Source organism: Sycon ciliatum, chromosome 6, assembly GCF_964019385.1.
Source record: "Sycon ciliatum chromosome 6, ocSycCili1.1, whole genome shotgun sequence".
Classification (NCBI taxonomy): domain Eukaryota; kingdom Metazoa; phylum Porifera; class Calcarea; order Leucosolenida; family Sycettidae; genus Sycon; species Sycon ciliatum.
In genome coordinates, this window is record NC_088648.1 from 3,325,909 (window position 1) to 3,338,806 (window position 12,898).

Genomic DNA, 12,898 nt, shown 5'->3' on the forward strand with positions numbered 1-12,898 from the left:
TGGTCAGCTTTTTCTTCAGGTTTTCTCGTTTTGTGTATGTACTGTATGTACACCGTATGGTACAGGTATTCAATACGAGTGTGCATGGTATTTTATTTATCGCCAGATATCAAAAGGAAGAGTACTTTTTTTTCTAATTGTCCGCAAACTCCAACTCAGCCACTTACACATTTAAACTTCACTTCTCAGCTCCAAAAACGGTCTCTTCACTGCGATTCAAACCAAAACTAAAATTAAACATTACACCAAATTTTCGGGTCTGGCCCATCATCAGGATAATGGCCCGATGATGGGCCAGGCCCGAAAATTTAGTGTAATGTTAATTATGATTTTGGTTTGAATCGCAGTGAAGGGACCGTTTTTGGAGCTGAGAAGTGAAGTTTAGAAGAGTGACATGTTGCTGTAAATATCTGTGTGGCATTGTGCTGCCTACATTTCTGGAGTATTGCACAGTATATTCTCTGATTGTAGGCAAGGCCAAAATTGTAAGCAAGGCCAAAAGGCCAAAATTGTAAGCAAGGCCAAAAGGCCAAAATTGTAAGCAAGGTCAAAGGACAAAATTGTAAGCGAGGCCAAAAGGCTAACAAACATTCTAACATTGTGAGTTGACAGCTGTGCCTCTTTTCTGTATGGAATACAGCGGTGCAAAGTCCTTTCCTTCCTTTCAGCTTCCTCTGCAACATGTATTAGCATCTTACATGATCACCTGGGTTACCCCGTAATAAGACACGTTAAGTCTGTTGGGGCTACCATAGCAAAGCAATAAGCATTACTACTACTTCACAAAGTCCACCCATCTGCTCCTAGAATAGATAGCGATAGGAATACATGCACTATTTTCAGTCTTTCTGACTGCAGATGGTTTACCGGTATAATTTATCCGTTCAATTCTGTTTGATCCCCGTGTGTAGCATTGCTCAGACACCGGGAGCGAAGACAGAATGTCTTCGGTCGCATCCTCATTTCTACCAGCCACATCAGTGTATGGAGCAAGACAAGCGAGCGAGCATAAGCATCATCAGCAAACAGGACACTATTACGTGCAGTGTCCCAGATCGCCAGCTCACAAGGCCTTCCCGTCGATTGTCTTCAAGTTTTCCAGCGTCGACGAGCGCGAGGAGTCTGGCGACTTCCCAACACATCAGCGCGGGTCTATTGGCCACAGTGTTGCGCCCGCGCCACCCACTGCCCTGACTGCATCGGCACTAGGGTGATTTTAAAGATTAGAATTTCGTTGCTGAAAGTGATCACAACTTCCTGAGATCAGATTCTTCTCTTTTAAAATCTCCCAAACGTATTTTAGCGGCATATTAAACAAGCACTTTTTAACAGCGCTACCTGCAAACGAACAATCTTTTTAACAGCACTGCTAACATTATGTTTGGTTCAGTGTTCAGATGTCCAGCACAATAATTTTATTCCTGATGTCTTACTCTTTAAAAAATATTTTAACCCTTTCCCTACTATAGCAATGAAAAATATCAATTGTGCACTCATAACCATGTATAAACAATTAAAATGAAACATGTTTATACATGTTTATACATGTTTATACATGTTTATGAGTGCACAATTGATATTTTTCATTGCTATTTTACGACTGTTGTCTCCTCGTCGGTTATTTAAATACCTTTCCCTACTACCCATTATTTTCGCAATTGAGTCAATTCACAGTCTACAAAAATACGACTTTTGTTTTATCTCTGCTCTCCTTTGGCCATTTCTCACAAACAACCACTCTCTGGAAAGTTAATTATGGCAGCTACACACTCATAGAAACTACAACACCAAGCGCCATTCGTGTGTGCCGCGCCATGATGAAGAAGACGTTTTCAAACTCAAACAAATATGCGCAGCGCGATCTGCCACGAGTGGCTCACAGATTTGTAAAATCGTGGCTCATAGAAACCAGACGAAGTTCTTGTGAAAATACCAAATTCCGCCAAGTTTACTCCCGCCATTGTCCGCCAAAGGCTACATACGAGTCTCATACTTGGAAGTAGGAAAGAACTCAAACCTACAACGGCATACTACGGACAGACCTACTCACATGTAGGCAATCAGCAGCAGCAGCAGCAACAACAGCAGCAGCAGCAGCAGCAGCAGCAGCAGCAGCAACAACAACAGCAGCAACAACAGCAGCAGCAGCAGCAACAGCAGCAGCAGCAGCAGCAGCAGCAGCAGCAGCAGCAGCAGGTTTGTTTGTTTTACTTGAATTTGCAGGACCAAACGAGCAGGTTAGTTATCCAGTCAAATGAAATAACCAGATGGAAAGTAAAACTGTGACTAGTACGAGGTGAATTTCTATTTCTGGACATTGTACATTTCTGGACATTTCGAGTAAAATAATTTTTCGTCGCGTGTAGAGTCATGTCAGTCAGGTTGATGAAGTTTTTTCTTGCCGTAGTTGACAGCTGGGCTGTTGTAGTTTCTCCTCGTGTCGGTGCCTTGTTGATAGCCTTTTCTTGTGAGGCATTTCAACGAGTTTTGTGGTACTATGTCGCATGATAATTTTGAATTTTGAGTAAAATAAGAAGTAATGGACGAATCGTTGGCTTCCCCATGTGCACTCCACTTCAGACGCTGTATAGTCTTGGACCTGTTGGCTGGAAGTGTGAAGAGGCCAACTGCAGTCCACCAATAGAAAAAATAACAAAAATGGTGCAGTACAGGATGCCTATTGATGCTATTTTACTTTCATGTCCAGAATTCCATACACTGAAATTTAGGCCAAAAAAATGGCGTGTCGAAAACATCCTGCTATAAAGTCTCTGGGATCACAGCATGAGCAATTGTCACATATTTGGAAAGATGAAGGATTAGGCCATGCAATAGATACAAAAAGATATGAAAAATGTAAAACACACAGCCAGTGGTGCTCTATTTTATTTTCATGTCCAGAAATTGCTATTCACCTCGTATACATGTACCGCTCATACCTGTACGAAGTCTGAAGAAAATGTTGAACGGCCTCTGCTGGGATGACGACTACACCATAGCTCAGTGGTTAGAGCATCGCTGGCTACAAGCGAGGGTCCCTGGTTCGAGTCCTGGCGGTGACAGTTATTTTTTTTATTCAGACGTTTCCCTCAAACCAATGAATACATTTTGCTACAAGTAGGGTCAGCTGAGGATGTTGACTCTAGAATAAATGCGACAAACCGTGCTTTTGGTTCCGATGCCTGGAAATCACAATTCTGAATCTCGGTAATGTATTAAGTAAAAGTGGGGAGGCTTCCTGCAGTTTCATAAACAGTTTAAAAAGTAGAGCCTACACGCTCTCTTCCATTAACACTGCAATAGTTCAACTCATTTCACAATAATTATTCCAACGTTTCGGCAAATCGCCTTCATCAGGTTCACGATGATGTGCAAGTTCCCAAACCAGCATTGATAAAGGCCAACTCCCCTGTTAGTAAGAGGGTGTGAGAAGCAGCGCGAAAGGAGTTCAGCTAATAGTGCTAACATCAACTATCAGCGGAGGGGACTACAGCTGAGGTAAAAACAAAAACAAAACAAAAAACACATGGTGACCACATGAGAAGCGCAGCTGCAGGAGATAGAGACTGTGAGATAGCGCCTTCACAGCAGTATCAGTCCTCGCTCGAGAAGGCGACAGAGCTAGCAGGAAATTGAGGGAGGCTGTGGAGATCAGAAATTTGGCTCCAAAGATAAACATTATAACGCTGGGTGATCATAGCTGTAGTTTGTATCGCCAATCGCTTATTGTCTGATTAGCATGACATCAGGCGCTCAATAATGTGTTTTTTTGTTTTACTGACAGGGGAGTTGGCCTTTAACAATGCTTGTTTGGGAGGTTGTACATCATTATGAACCTGATGAAGGCAATTTGCCAAAACGTTGGAATAATTATTGTGAAATGAGTTGAACTATTGCAGTGTTAATGGAAGAGAGCGTGTGCCGTGTGGGCTCTACTACTTAACTGTTTATGTATGTTTTGTTTAATTAAAGTTTTGATTTTGGCTGTACTGTAGGTGTTGGCGGATAATGCTCGGTAATATGGGATATAATGCTCTAAGCGGCTAACGAGCGGCTCTTATGGGAACTCCCGCACCCGTGTTTCGGCACTGATGGCCACTTTAGTGCTCTGTCCATGAGCTACTCGCGTCCTTTTGGAAACATTTTCAGACTTGGTAATAGCTGTTTTCTGAAAAGACCGCTTCCTCGCTATCGCGGCAGGATCTGCAGTTTCCAAGTCGACGACGTCACTATCATCAGAGGACTCCGCCAAAAGCTCATCTGGAGAAAGCCCAGCTTCCTCCCGAAAGCCCTGCTTCCTCCCAATCCCAAGAACGGTATCGCGGCGAGTCAGCCATCAGCGTTGGCTGCTAGTTAGCTGGTCTTACACAATGGTCAATGTCCGGTGAAAGTCCAGCGTTACTCTTCGACAAAGACATGGACTTTTGCTTCGATGAAGAATGTTTTTTGTAATATTGTGGACGGTAACCGGGTAAGGTCTGGAATGTGTGCGTGTGCGCACCTCCACCGTTCCATGCTGGCTCACATTAAATTTTGTTTCGTTGGTTCGGCGTTGTTACCTGGATCTTCAAAAAGTTAGTTGCTGACCGAAGATAGACTTCCGGGACCGGAAGTTTGTGGGAGAGTTTCCACACTGTGATCATGGTGCTGGACCACAGCTAGCTAACACTATTGCATGCAGTATACTGGGCACTGCGTGCCACGATCTGTTTGGTACCATGCATGATGTGTACGGTGGTCTATCGCTTGTAGTAGTACATCGCGTATAGTAACAAATGTTGCCAATCAAAGACCAACGCTATAGCCGATACCAATCTGTACATGACAAATTGACGATTTATTTATTTCACCTTCCCGTTGCCAGAGAATATAGGCCAATATGGAGGGAGGGGGGGGGGGGGGCGGTAGCCAGCCATGGCAGTTCCTCTTTCTTGCAAACGCTTGTTTTATCGTTGCTATATACTGCCCTTACTTGACTACTGTGATACTGCTTGGTCTGGCATAACTACTACTGTATTGAACAAGCTAGAAACCCATAACCGCATGCTCCTTAAAATCTTATTTAGCAAAGATCGTCGCTTTCCCTCCGCTAGTCTTTACGAAATTGCCAAGATCAGTCCCCTGTCCACCCGACATAAGTACCACCTCTGTGTTATCATACATAAAATATTACTAAATAAAATACCCTTGCATATGCAGGCTTATAATTGGTTCTCCGAAACACGGAATACCCGGAACTCATTCAGTCTCCCACGCGCTGCCTCCACCCTATTCACTAGATCCCCGATCTTTGCTGGCTATGTGTTTTGGGCAACATTACCAACGCAGGCCAAGACCAGCACGTCGATGGATAATTTTGTTGCTAAAATCTCTCCTCAATTATAGGTTTCATGTATATCCTGCTGGTTTGTCTCCTCCTTTGCCTTCTTTGCCTCTTATTTGTATTCTTTTATCTGTTTTACTGCTGTGGTTGGCTTTCACCCTTGTCTCAGTTTTACTGGCCGTCATCATGATGTGCCATGAGATAATGATAATAAATACAAATACAAAACAAAAACAAAGCAAAGAAAATAAATACTACACATTACTGGAGGCAAAGAGAAACAAATCTGGATGAAGAATTTGCAGTTATTAGAACACGAGCTTCATGTTGGCCTTGAAATCATTTAGCGTACAAGACGATTTTACTGATAGAGGCAAGGCCAGCCAGTAGGGATGACCAGGCGGTTGAGCAATAGAGAAAAATGGGGAGATTATTGCAATGATATAAAGGTGAATGCATTCAAGCGGTAGGTGGGAGCAGTGAGACACGAGGTAGCCAACAGCTTTACTGACTTTGATACAGATATAGTCGACATGTCTACTAAACGATAAGTCTGAGTTAATGACCAAACCAAGATGCTTGTGTTGTTTTACCACTGTGAGGTCTGTGAGGGATCCGGGAAGAGTGAATGCATAGGTTGGCTCTGAGTTCGGCAGGAATAATATCTCAGTCTTGGCGATATTAGGTCTTAGTCTCCAGGTAGTCATCCACTGATGGACTTCGTTGATACCGCGCTGGAGCCTGTCTCGCAGCCTGTCTAGACACTCATTGAACCGGAGCAGTGCAGTATCGTCAGCAAATAAGGACACACCTTCAACATGACTGGGAAGATTGGAAAGGCTTCCTGTCTGAAGCCTTTCCATACTGGTACTCGATGTTCCAGTTTTGTGACACGAGAATGGCACGAGAATTAGTGTACCGCTGAGTGTACCGCTACACACGTGGTCGACACGTTGTCGACACTTTGTTGTTACTTTGTTGACACGTGACCCCGTCAGCGGTCTGCTTTGTGCCAATGGGGCTGTTAAGTGTGACGTCACGGCTCCTTCGATACGCATAGCAACGGAGAGCACTGGGGACAAACAAAAGTCGCGTCCTCTGGATGGAACCAGATGTCAAGGGCAACAGCATCTAAATGACTGGAGAGACAGCAGTTTTTCTTTGCTTTTTCTTCAAGCGATTGTTGTCGCTCTTTACTCTTTGTTCTTTCCTCTACAAAACTCCTGTAGTCGTCGAGTGTCTTCATTATGGCTGTGAAATTGGCTGCCCACAGTAAAACTCCGTGTTTGAGAGTGCTTTGAAGATGTTTCGCGTCCTGATGGATCAAAGTATGAGCGCTCCTTGTGGATTCGATTATACATGTAGGTGAGCAAGAAATCAGTGTCTTCTTTCTGTCTCTGCCCTCACGCTGGCACAATATCAGCCTCTATATCCATGACAGCTCGCACCTCCCGTAAACTGCATGACTTAGATAATATATTTTCGCCCTCCGTGGTGATTGAAGACCCATGGAAGAATTTATTATGTTCAGAATGATGTCCTAAGAATATAAAATAAAATAATTTTAGGGAATTGTCATAGGGTATTTTTGGAAGGATGGAGACAGAGAGAGAGAGAGCACTGTTTGAAGTGTTTGTCTCACTGTAATTACTCCAGATTATTGAATGTTGTATGATCTACTCTATATTTTCCGCAATGGTTTTTCCTGATTTGCGGGATCTCTTCTTTTGCTGTTTGCGTGTTTACAGGAAGTGGCTGCTGTCTGGTGTAACTGCACCAGATCCTGCGGAAATTAAGTCAGATGCAGAGGCAGGGTCGTCCAGTGATGCAACACTGCCGTTCTGTGTGCAACGTTACCGCTAATACCCCCGGCGAAAACACAAAAAAGACAAACACGTGAAAAGACTACAGTATTGACCGTTTTGCTAATAAATGCATGACTGCTCCGACAGTCGATAATCGAAACACAGAGCACCAGCATGATGTTTTCATATTGGGAACCACACAACAGCTCAGTTCTCAAGCCCAAAAATTGATGAATACAAATACAGAGCGACGCAACAAGAGATCATCCGGCAACCAAACCAACCTGGGTCTAATGCACTGAATAGTCCTGAAATACGCAGGCCAGACAAAGCAGTGCAAGCACATAATGTTACAAGGTACATGCATTGCAGAACAAAGTGTAACCAAAGATACACAGGGTTATAGCTGCACACTTGTGCATGTGCTCGCTCAGCCCAAGAACACACGATCATGATGATAGAAACAATCCGGGGGAAACACGCTAACATCGAAGTAAGCATCAACACGTAAATAGTGCAGCTCTGAAAAAATTACATTGACATGAACATTGGTGTGTCGAGTAGTATCAGGCTTGAATAATCATCCAACCAAGACTTCATCAGGTCCCAGACGCTGAGATCGCACGCCGAATGTGAAGTGCATCTAGCCTTGAACCTGTCGCACAAGGCACACATATATGGCAAAATGACATCCACTCTGATTATTTCCAGAGGCCAATCATGACAGAACACAGAAATGAAACCACGGGCTCAACCAAGTAAACGCGAAGGAAGTTAGTCAAAATAATCCATGCAGTGCTCTTTTAATTGCAGCGCTGATTGCAGTGTTGCGTCATAGCCCGATACCCGCTGAGCACAGACACAACTCCATTCGTCAGGGGCAAGACATACTCTTTTGGAATAAAGTCATAAAGTACAGCGTTCCAATGACATTACGGACACCTCGTGCAGATGCATGGTCTGTTCATCTGGCCGACTCGGCCACGCATGAGAGTGTGTGCATGTACATGCGCGCGCCTGCGCGCGCGCACACACACACACCATGTATTCGGTGCGTATGGTGTACCAGTTGCGGGACAATGAAGATGGAATCATTATCATGATGTTACATGTACATGTACAGTGTATGTTTGAGTGTAAAGTAAATTTTTATTTTATTGCACATTTCTTCGACACAACTAATTACTTACTTCACATGTTCGCATTTCTCATAATCGATCCACCTGCACTCCGTATCAGTCGAGGAAAAATTCTCCCAGATATACACTAGTCACCACAGCCATGTGATGACATTGGGATGGGCCCCAAGCACGATTGCACTCTCTAGTTACAATAAATTTGGCCAGATTATCTGTGAAGACAAAATGCAATACATAGCGGCAATCGATGGATGAAGAGAGAGTTTGTAAATACCCATATCTTTCCACTTGTTCAGGAGCTTACCTTTTGGAGTTCACATCGTTTACACGATCTCTCATGCTGTCTTGCACCTTGGTTTTGTTGACCATGGATACGCCAACCCAGAAAACATTCTACAGGAGCTACTAATGCAGAGCGTTTTTCACGCTCGATCTCGGCGATCTACCTTGTCACGCCAATAAAATCCTCCGTGACACTGGCTACAGTCACAAGAGACGTCTCAGTAAGGTAATGAGCACGACAACATCGTCGAGATCAAGGACAAAGAGAAAACAAAACACTCACTGAAAACAGCAAAGAAGAAACGAAGAAATGTACACGATTCCTATATGTTGCCACTGACAACTGGTTCGGTGGAGACGACGCTACTTTTGTTTGTCCCCAGTGGGATCGTTGTTATGCGTATCGAAGGAACTGTGACGTCATCACTTAACAGCACCATGTGCAATGCAGAAGTCGACGAAGACGAACGAGGAGGCCCCTTTCGGTACCCCTGACGGGATGGAGAACTGCAGAAGTCGACGAAGTGGAACGAGGAGGCCCCTTTCCGTACCCCGTACCGCAAAGTGCCATTGATGAATGTCTTCTGCACCTGGAACGCCCCGGAAACGCTGTCGCGTAGGCGGACTGAATGCGCAGGGCAAAAAGAATTGCTGCAAAGACGTCCGCTCTAGGCCTTTTGAGACATCGTGGGAACTCCTTCCGGCACCCCCGTACCGCAAAGTGCCATTGATGATCGATGAATGTCTTTTGCAAGTGGAACGACCCCGTAAACGCTGTCGCGTCGGCGGGCTGAATGCGCGGGACGAAAAATATTGCTGCAGAGACGTCCGTTCTAGGCCTTTGGAGACATGGGGCGAACTCCTTCCGGTACCCCCGTACCGCAAAGTGCCATTGATGAATGTCTTCTGCAACTGGAACGGCCCCGTAAACGCTGTCCCGTCCGCCGACGAAAAATATTGCTGCAAAGACGTCCGCTCTAGGCCTTTGGAGGCATCGTACCCCGTCCCGAAAAGTGCCATTGAGAAATTAATGAGAATGCACTGACCTGACGCTGTGACGGGCGCGGGGAGGAGAACGGCAGAAGTGGACACAGACGAACGAGGAGGAATCAGGACGAGCGAGCAATGGCAGGACTGTAAGTAATAGCTCAATTAGAAATGAGAACTTGACATTCATGGCACTTGCCATTGCATATTTCTTGTCCACTCACAATGTCTTTCCTCTGCCCCTGTGTGCCCACGGCCCTGTTGCTGCACTGGCCCGATGAATCGAATGTCTTCTACAACTGGAACGGGCCCGTAAACTCTGTCGCGTCGGCGGACTGTATGCGCAGGACGAAAAACATTGCTGCGAAGACGTCCCCTATAGGCGACGGTAAGGCATCCCTTGATATGTTGCCAGTGTGTGCCATGATATCGCGCGATGGTGAATGAGGAATGATGAAGGGTAGACCTACGGTGGGACGGTATACCTGTTATCTTCCAACACGTTATCAGGTCGACAGCGCATTGTACTCACTCTATTCTTGTAGTTCGTTACGTTTAAGGTGTGTGTGTGTGTATATCTTGCCTATAGTTCATGGTGTACAGTCGCACGCTACAGACGCCATGTTCATTTGCAGGGTTTGCAAACTGTACGTGAAGAAAGACAGCATGCCGCCATTTTGCGTTCTCAATGACTTGCACCTTCACCCTGTACCCCAGTGCTTGTCGCGACTAAATTCATTCAAAAAATTACTCATTCAAAAAGTGGAACCCTTCCAGACATGTTACAAGCTAGACACAAAGCATGGCAGTCGACCGCATTCAAAGCGAGTGAGGTGCCACGAACAAAATACTCCACCTTCCATTGCCAATTGACGACAACCCGCATCTCGTGCATGACTTGTGTGCTGACAATACAAACATCATAGTGAACTGTGTACCAACCAGTGCGAAGATTGTCTGGAAGTACCTTGTCTAAAAATCTTGCGAAGATTGTCTGGAAGCACCTTGTCAGGCCGAAGGTTGTCGTCGCAGCCTTGCAGTGGTTATCTGAGGAGGCGAGACGAAAGACTCATGAATTGCTTGCACATTTGTACCAGTTGTACCGGCTATGCGAGTGCCATGGTGACAAACGCAGGTTCTTGTTGAGCTTTGAGACACATGTCAGCAGGGCGTTGTTGCATCACTGACCTCTTGCAGTCATTCCGTGAATGATATTTTGCGCGAGTTTGCATCGCACGCAGCATCGCAGATCGTGTCAAATTACGCATCACACTGCAAAATTGCTCCTCTGCATGCAAGTGGATTTCATTGCACTTCTCAGTTTGGGAAATGCTCGAATATGATAATTCTGCATGTGAGTGCACTAGCCCTGAACATACATGTAGGTGACCCGTTTGTGGTGTCTCATAGCCTACCTCATGACCTTCTGCTTTCTTTCTGCATCACTTGTATCTTGCAGGTATATCATCCTGTGACGGCCACATTGAAGTCTGAATTTGAAGTGTGAAGATGCTTCAGCAACCACATCGTACTTTTCCATTTCTTTCATTGTGCTTCTACTGTGCATGTGTGAAAGTTGTGGGGTATACTTGTGATGACATTGTGTGCTGGCGACACGGTCAGATTTGGTCCATGCGTGTAACGTACACCTGCATGTTATGCATTGAAAAGGATCTGCCACTTACGATCCTGGGACGAGTATCAGGTCAACTTGTTTTTGTGTGGACTGTACCAGATTGCTGTTCACTTCTCTATCTGTTGGATATGTGACTTTCTGCAAGTTTCTGGTGTATGGTGGCCACTTCCTTGCTTGTCACTTTGTATGATATTGCATTCTGTATTCGCTGCTTCCATGGCGTGGTCTGCAAACTGCAATCCTTGAGCAAATGTCATGTTTGCTTGCTATGTTGTGCTTTGGCCGTCAGCTTGTCTACACATTGTACAGTCAACTTCACGTATAACGACACTCGGCGGGGCATCAGAAAAGTGTCCTTATTCGCGAAGTGTCGTTATACCCGAAGTCCCATTATATGATTGTATTACAGTTGGATGGGACTTTGCTCTGGGCATGGAAATTCTGTCGTTATTCGCGAATTGTCGTTATATCCGCAGTCGTTATTATCGAAGTTGACTGTAGTTGAATTTTTTGTTTCACATCTGACTTCCTGAAGTACGGTGGCCACTGCTTTGCATGGCATTGTACATGAAGAATTTCCTGTTTGTGTCGTGTGCATGTGCGTATGTGTGCGTGGCCACATGCGTGTGCCGTGTGCGCCCGCGTGTTTGTGTATCTGTGTGCGGGGTAGCGAGATGGGGAGGGCTGGTATGTATCAGTGTATTATTGCAGTCTCATGGCTACATACAGTACATCGCGCGCGTGCTCATCATGTTCACCTTCGGGGTTGGGGTGGGGAGGGAACGGAAAAAGAACTGAAATTATCCATATAAAAATCGCTCTGTGAGCGGTTCTGAAAAACCTTTACTGGTGTTGCCCCGTCGTAAAAGTAAGAAATTAGAACTGGAGCATTTCCCCCCCAAATGCGAACAGATCCACCTAAATCGCGAATGACGGGACCCGAACGCACCAGTAGCACGATGTTCCTAGCTGTGGATGCAGATGGGGACGTTGGCCATGGTCGTATTAGGTCTTTTGCCAAATAAGACACGCAGTGACTTGGCGGGGCATGGCATGCGTACTGAATGTGTGACCCAGGCACGCCATACATGCAGTGCATTCCTCCCAGCGCGAGCTCTTGTTCTGGAACCGCAACGATCAATCACCGCGTTTGGCGTGTACTCACCCAGGCGGCCAGAAAAAAACGAGACTCTCCTGGATCGGAAAAAAAACTGACAGCGAAGGATTCTGTTTTCTTCTCGCTTCTTCATTTCTGTCCGATATGTAAGGTTTTTTTGCATTTACTTCTTGCTGGACCTTTGTGATATGTTTGATACATGGCTGATGAAGCGGTCAATGAGCCGAGCACTTCATCTCTTGTGGCGGTACGTTGCGATGAAGGGAATGTTGATAGTAGTCCTGCGAGGGAGAATCAAGTTGAATTAGCGATCCCAAAGCTCGGTTTTTGATGCCTTTGGACAACGAATCCTTTTAAAAATGGACAATCAACCAGTTGAAGACTTACCTGCCAGCTAGAGGAGCCGGAGTGTCCAGGAAACGGGGTGATTTGCTCGATCGGTAAGTACCACTTCAGGATGCAGTCTTCAACATTTCGCACAAGAAAAAGTACATTTTATCGATACATGTTTTACATTCTAACTTTCTCCATCTGTTCAGGGCCTGGTTCTATCACATCCATCCAATACTGTGCACTCCAGATATATTTGGCGGCAGGCATCGGCAAGGA

At 45.3% G+C, this 12,898-nt stretch overlaps 1 long non-coding RNA gene across 1 annotated transcript; it reads right to left on the reverse strand.

The window, feature by feature from the left end:
- Nucleotides 1-7,414: 7,414 nt before the first annotated feature.
- LOC135818788 (uncharacterized) lies at nt 7,415-8,904 on the reverse strand. Its single transcript, XR_010553748.1, has 3 exons — nt 8,572-8,904; nt 8,319-8,479; nt 7,415-7,783 (listed from the first exon to the last, which is right to left on the reverse strand). It is a non-coding gene; the product is annotated as an uncharacterized LOC135818788 (long non-coding RNA).
- Nucleotides 8,905-12,898: the final 3,994 nt, after the last annotated feature.